The following is a 7615-nucleotide window of genomic DNA, read 5'->3' on the forward strand; positions in this document are numbered from 1 at the left end:
TGTTATTTAATGAAAATTAATCCTTCTCAAGGTTTATATTCTTGCATAAGAGAAAAAACAAATTATATAATGTAAAATGAGCTATGGCCTTAGGTAAAACCTGGAATACAGAAAACTTTCTGCTTTATATAACTTAGAAAATGATATCTTAATGCTCATGGAAGAAATAGTAAAACAAAATAAATAAATTACATTATTCTTGTAAACTGCATACATGCATACTTGTTTGTCTTATTGGCTCCATGTGTGCATTATAATTGCCCTTCTCAATTTCAGTTCCTGAAAGCACAGGTATACATCATAAAAGTGAAAAACTGTGTATTGAAAAGGGATATTTTTAAATGAATAATCAATCCTCTGTCACTTCTAATCACTAGACATTTGTATACATATATAGAATATTACATTAAACATGATCAAAATGGCAAGTGTATATTGTGTTCAAAAGGCTAGTAAGGAAAGCTGAGTGAAAAGAGAGCTTAGAACATTTTATGTTTACATAAGAACTCAATCCTAAATCCTTAACCAGGAAGGCTGAGTCTTCAGTATTAATAAACACATTGAGAGAAGATATTGTATATTGTAAAGTGGTTAATATATGGTGTGATTGATTAACTATGCTGCTCCGTGTCCTGTACTGACTGGATTTACTTTGTGGTTAAGAACCCCTGTCAGCTGTATTTTTGACACAGTTTCATTAAAATCAAGTTTCTTATCTGCTGGTTCTTCACACAGTATATAATGGGGTTCATCAATGGAGGTACCAGCAGGAATACATCAGCCATGAGGATTTTAACCATTGGGGAACTGTTTTTGGCAAACCGGTAGATGACAGATAGGGAGATAATGGGAACATAGAAGATGAGCACAGCAATGATGTGGGAAACACATGTATTGAGGACTTTGAGCCTTTCATTCTGTGATGCTATGCTCAACACTGCTTTAAGTATCAGCATGTAGGACATGAAAATACATGTTATGTCTAGGATGCCTGTGAGAGCCACAAACAAGCCATAAATGACATTAATCTTGTTGTCAGAGCAAGCCAGCTTCATGACATCCTGATGGAGGCAGTAAGAATGTGAAAGGAGGTTCTTCTTACAGTATCTTAGATGTTTCAGAGTGAAAGGGAAAGGAAGGATCAACAAAACATTTTTGAGAGAAAAGACAAGGCCTATTTTTATGACTCTGGTACTGGTTAGGATAGAAGTGTATCTCAGAGGATTGCAGATGGCAATAAAGCGATCAAAAGACATGATGAGAAGTACTGATGATTCCATAGCTGAAAATCCATGAATGAAAAACTCTTGGGCAATACAGGCATTGGGGGAAATTCCTGGAGCATTGAACAAGAATATTCTTAGCATGGTAGGGAGAGAGGAGAAGGACAGTCCCAGGTCAGAGACAGCCAACATGGATAGAAAATAATACATGGGTTCATGCAGAGAAGGCTCCATTTTTATGAAAAAGAGGATGGTGCAGTTCCCCACGATGGCAACAATGTACGAGACAGATGGGAATGGAGACCCAAATGTTGGCAGACTCCAGCCCTGGGATTCCAATGAGGAAGAAGGTAGTGATATCAGTTTCAGAGGTGTTGAAGATGGACATACCAGAATATGAGGAAATCAAGATGAGAGGCCCAGGAAACACTTTCTGCAGTGATGAAAACAAATTGGCTCAAATGCCCGACTCTAGCCTATTGCCATCATTTAAGGTCCTGTGAATCCAAGTGCTATTCATATAGTTCTCAAGTATAAACCTAAATGGATAAAAATAGATACATATAGAGTTAGATGTCAATATCCAACTAAAGATGAAAACTGAGAAAAAGGAAAACAAACTGAAACCTACAAGAGATAGTTTATAACAGACATACATTCAACACAAGGACTGATGGTTCAAATAAATAGTCATACAGACAATATTTTATACAAATGAATATAGTTATCTATTTTCCAAATAAAGAATTTGAGACTTTTGCTTTTCTTATGTAAATATAACACTCTCCACTGTTCAGGCAGAGAAGGTGATGACACCCCACTCCAGTACTCTTGCCTGGGAAATCCCATGGGCGGAGGAGCCTGGTAGGCTGTAGTCCATGGGGTCGCGAAGAGTCAGACACAACTGAGCGACTTCACTTTCCCTTTTCACTTTCATGAATTGGAGAAGGAAATGGAAACCCACTCCAGTGTTCTTGCCTAGAGAATCCCAGGGGCGGGGGAGCCTGGTGGGCTGCGGTCTATGGGATCACACAGAGTCGGACACGACTGAAGTGACTTAGCGGCAGCAGCAGCAGCAGCCATTGTTAAGGACGTCATTAAAACATCAATGAATTTACATAAAATTCAAAGATAATGTATTTTCCCAAGTCTTCTTATATAAAACAAGGGTTTCATTTTCTTTTCCTTGAGATTTTTTAGTTCTCTCAAAAAATTTGGTCCTTTTCTCCACAGAGAATTTTATATCTTTTGCAAAATTTATTTTTAGATTTTACATTGTTGTTATTATTTATAGAATCATTTACTGTCTATTACTATTCTTTCTTTCTTAATGATTACTCCAGTATTTTGCCTGGAAAATTCCATAGATGGGGGAGCCTGGTAGGCTATGGTCCATGGGGTCGCAAAGAGTTGGACACGATTGAGCAACTTCATTTTCTTTCTTTCTGTAGCTCCTTTTGCAGAAGGAAATGGCAACCCACTTCAGTGTTCTTGCCTGGAGAATCCCATGGACAGAGAGGCCTGGTGGGCTGTGGTCTATGGGGTTGCAAAGAGTCGGACACGACTAAGCAACTAACACACACAGCAGTCATATAGAAAAATACCATAAATTGTTGTCATAGAAGCATGTTATCAGACTATATTGATTATTTTATTTTTGTATTTTCTCCTCCTACCACAGTTCTGAATGTTTCTTCATCATCTTTCTTCCCCTTGATCCTTTATGCAAGTCTGCAGGCTAAGTTACTTCAGCCGTGTCTGACTTTTTGCAGCCCTATGGGCCATAGCCTGTCAGGCTCCTCTGTTCATGGAAGTTTCCCAGCAAGAATATTGGAGTGGGTTGCCATGCCCTCCTCCAGGGGATCTTCCTGACCCAAGGATCAAACTGTCTCCTAAGCCTCCTACATTGGCAGGTGCGTTCTTTACCACTAGTGCCACCCAAGAAGCTCCTACCCTGTATACACCTCTGTAAAGAAATCCTTCAAAAAACATTCCTGAATCGATTCTTTATGGACATCTATTTCTTGCTGGCACATAGTCTTTTGTTCCTTTTAGTTGAAGTGTTCTTCCTCTTTTTAGTCTTTGCAATGTTCTCTTTATCATTGATGTTCTGCAGTTCAATATGAAACACATAGGTAGAGATTTACAATTAATATCTTCTACTTGGCGATTGATATTTTCAACCTGATTTTTCAGTTTTGAATGTCCTCTGCCATTATAACTTTCAACATTGTCTAGTAATAACTTCTTTTTTTTTAATAACAGTTTTATTGAGTTATAATTCACATACTATACATTTTGCTCAATTAAAGTGTAAAATCCATTGGCTTTTAGTATATTTACTGAGTCTCACAGTCATCTCTACAATCAGTTTTAGGACAGTTTTGAAAAAGTTCAACATTTTCCAGCTAACTTACTAGTTAGATTGCTTCATATTTTCAAACTCTTCCTTTATTTATGTTGTATTTTGGTACATTCTTTAGTACTATCGTCTAATTTATTAATTCTGTCTTTATCTGTGTCTGGTCTCTAACAACTATTGAGTTTTATTTCATTTATTCTATTTTCCTTTTTAAATAAAAGTTATTTTAATAATCCTCAATTTCAATTTATAGCTACAAATTCCCCCAATAATTTTTCATTTATTTGTATTGTTATTATGGTCTTTAATTTTTTTTTTGTTTTGTTTTAATTTTTTTTTTAAATTTTATTTTATTTTTAAACTTTACATAACTGTATTAGTTTTGCCAAATATCAAAATGAATCCGCCACAGGTATACATGTGTTCCCCATCCTGAACCCTCCTCCCTCCTCCCTCCCCATTCCATCCCTCTGGGTCGTCCCAGTGCACCAGCCCCTAGCATCCAGTATCGTGCATCAAACCTGGACTGGCAACTCATTTCATACATGATATTTTACATGTTTCAATGCCATTCTCCCAAATCTTCCCGCCCTCTCCCTCTCCCACAGAGTCCATAATTGAGAATAGTAAGGTTGCCTAATTTCAAAATTCATCTCTAGTTTGATTTACTTCTTTTCTCATGAGTAAGTACTCTTATTATTGAAATTGTAGAATATCTTTGTCAGTATTAGTCTTCATCTTTGTTTTGCAATTCTACTTATAATCCCATCTTGAGTGGAAATTTCCTTGTTTTTTTCTTGATTTATTTTGTTCCTTTTCTATGATTAGATGTAGTAGTTGGCTCTTCTGACTTCCTAAAGTTTGTAAATTGTAATGTCTTTTTATAATGGGTAAGGGATCTATTTCAAAGGAGAATTAAGTGCAGTGTTGCCCATTTTTCCCCAACAATCTCAAGACCTAGCTGGTTATTGGGAGCACACTCATGTTGTGACAACATGTATTTCCACCCTCCATGTGGGTTACTAACTTGGTACTTTGAACTGATTCCTTGTCAAATACAAGGCACTATCATTCTGAGTCTCATATAGGTGCTGAGCTGCCAACCACCAATGTGTCTCTATAGCAGGAGTCAAGTGGGTTTGTGGATTCATTTTCAACGCAGTTATATGTTTTTATATTGCATCTCAAAATATCTACCTATCTATCTATAATGTATTTTATATTTGTTGTCTGACCTAAGGAGCAAAACAATGTATTTTTATTATATCTATTTTTGCTATATGTTTTCGTGTGTAATGGAAATTTACATATATGATTCAGCTCACCACACTGAGTAAAATTCACCATGAAATGTTAGATACAATTTTAGAAATATAATTTGTTAATGCTTATGTTCGGGAAAAATTAATTTTGTTGAGAATTACTTGTTCATGTGTTCTTTGGAAAATAATGAATTAAGGTACAGATTTGTCCAAAAATACAATACAGCTAATTGCAAGTTTATCATCAATTCTTGTTATGAGGGATTTGATAATATTCCTCAGATTTGAAATATTCAGGCAGTTCTTAGGTACTACTATTCTTATTTTTAATTACATCTTCAACCATTGTGTTACTATAATCCTGTTGTCATGATGGAGAATTCTTAAAAGGTCATGTTCCCTTTCTTAACTATTTCTTTTCTGTAATTATTCTTTTTGGCAATCTCAAATTCTAATGATTGCAATCCACCTTCAATTGTTTCTGAGTTGTTGCAGCTGCTCCGTGAACTGGATTATCTGGATTGGACTCCACCTCCAACTTGCTATAATTATTTCCCTCTATCCAAACTACTATTTCTAGGCTGTCTATAACATTTTAGTGATATTTATTCCCCTTAAGGTTTAGATGTCAAGGAGAAAGACAATTAGAAAGAAACACTTAGGAGTTCCCAGATTTGATAAAATAAATTACATCCATTAAAAAGAAAAAGAAAAAAACCTGGCAGGTGTTTGAATATTGCTCACCTTAGACATTGGAAGACTCATTCATTGTAAGGCAATGAATAAACTTGTTACAGTGACTTAATACCATTGTGATATTTGTCTGCCTAAAAGCTAATCCGGTTGTGTCAAGTCATAGAACTACTAGCAGAGAGCTATTTGTTAGACTTGGTCTTCCGATTCCCAAAATTTGCTCATGACACTAATCTGAAAAGATTGAGATAAATGTTCAAGGAAAAAAAAAGTTTTATTCCAACAGATATTGTGCAAGAATGCAAGCTTGTTTGGTCTGTGTAATCATGCCGTTAAGTAGAGATTGGAAGTTCTGTCTCCAGGACAGATGTGTCACACTATGAAAGCTAAGTGAGCTGTTGGAGGAGAATGTTTCTTTGCTGCCTGGGGCCCCTCTTTTGTCTGGTTTGTCTGTTAACCTCACCTGGTTCAGTCTCTAACATCAGCCTTCCTTGCTAATGCCTCTCCCCGCACTGTTAAGTTGTTCCTTTTTGGCTAAATGGAGACTCTGATCCTCTTTCAATTTTTTTCCAAATGTTATCTAGCAAATCAATTTAAACACTTTGAATTTTGAGTTGTAAATCCTTCTATACCATATCCTATAAATAACTCTGCTCATATCAGTTTTCTTAATATAACGAAAAACTACTTGATTACTGATTAATGAAGAGAAAACAAAATAATAAGAAAATTTCCAAAAGCACATAATACACTCATCATTATCAACCTCTACTTGTCCTGATTTAAAAAAAAAAAAAAAATGTATGACTCTCTTTAGGTAATACTATACCTCTCTAGAAAAGCTATTTTATTATTTTTTGAGAGACTTTAGAGGAAAGCAGAATACTGCAGAGAAAATTTTCCAGTATGTTTTCCTTTCAGAAGGGCCTAAACAACCCAATTCTCTTGTTTTCAAAAATGTGAAAAATGTATTTTAAGTAACACATACAGAATGGCTTTAAATTTAGAATAAAGTTCACTATTTATATGGGAGTTATTAAATGAGACTGTTTGATCTTTGTATTAAAAGTAGAGTGATATGTATATAGTCAGGATGGTAGTATTACCCAGACTGTTTCAGGTCTTGAGTATATCCTGAGACTGAAGCAGCTATTAAACAGTAAAAGCATAACAGCTTATTAGGAATAAGATACACATCTTCATGTTCTTCATTGATAAGATTCATAATTTGAACATGACAGTTTTCAGATACTTACATATCAGGGTTAAACAAGAGATGAATTTAGGATGAAGCTACTTCAGTCCCAGTTGTTAGGCACAAGGGTTGATCATGACAGTATGATTCTAATTCTCCTATGCTGTTACCTTTTTAGTAGAACTGAGGCCTCTGGGAATGATAAATCAGGAAATATTACCCAGAGACTGAAAAGTCCACAGGTAAGTCTTGAAATGAGTTAATTCACAGAGAGGTCAACTGAATTCCCATTATGCATATGCATGAGCCATTTATGGTTAATGCCCTACGAGGCTTCCTTATTCCATGAAGCAGAATGGTCAGACAGAGCTGGAGCTATATCATGGAGGCTGCTTTAGGGTCTGTAGTCTGATCCATGTTTTCTTAAGCACATGCAATTTTTATAAAATTTATTTGTGTTCTTTTGTGTCTGTATATGTATTACAGGTAAAAACTGCATGCTCTAATAGTTAAAGCTTCCTGACTTTGGACAAATGATTTAACTCTGAGTTTTAATTCCATAATCTATAAAATGAAAAAAAATACAAGAACTCATGCAACTGGCTTGTGACACGTAAAGACTGGTAAAAGTGGCTGCTCTTACGATTGCAGTTATCATTTTGATAATTATTACTATGCCTGTTTTCAAGGTTTCCTGATGCTTCTTGCCTAGGGTGCTTTGCAATTATATTAGGAATCACAAGGGCCAGTCCAAAACAACACTGGTTATCAATAGTCTGAGACTGTCACAAAACATCAATAAATATAGTAAAAGACACAATGTTTGGAAATAAGGGATAAAAAAGCTAGCATTACTTATGAAGGTGTGATTGGTACAAAA

The 7615-nt window shown here is 35.5% G+C and overlaps 1 pseudogene; it reads right to left on the bottom strand.

The window, feature by feature from the left end:
- Positions 1–461: 461 nt before the first annotated feature.
- On the bottom strand, positions 462–1667 carry LOC102410278 (annotated as a pseudogene).
- Between the last annotated feature and the right edge of the window lie 5948 nt (positions 1668–7615).

This window comes from Bubalus bubalis, chromosome 16 (assembly GCF_019923935.1).
Source record: "Bubalus bubalis isolate 160015118507 breed Murrah chromosome 16, NDDB_SH_1, whole genome shotgun sequence".
In the NCBI taxonomy this organism is placed as follows: Eukaryota; Metazoa; Chordata; class Mammalia; order Artiodactyla; family Bovidae; genus Bubalus; species Bubalus bubalis.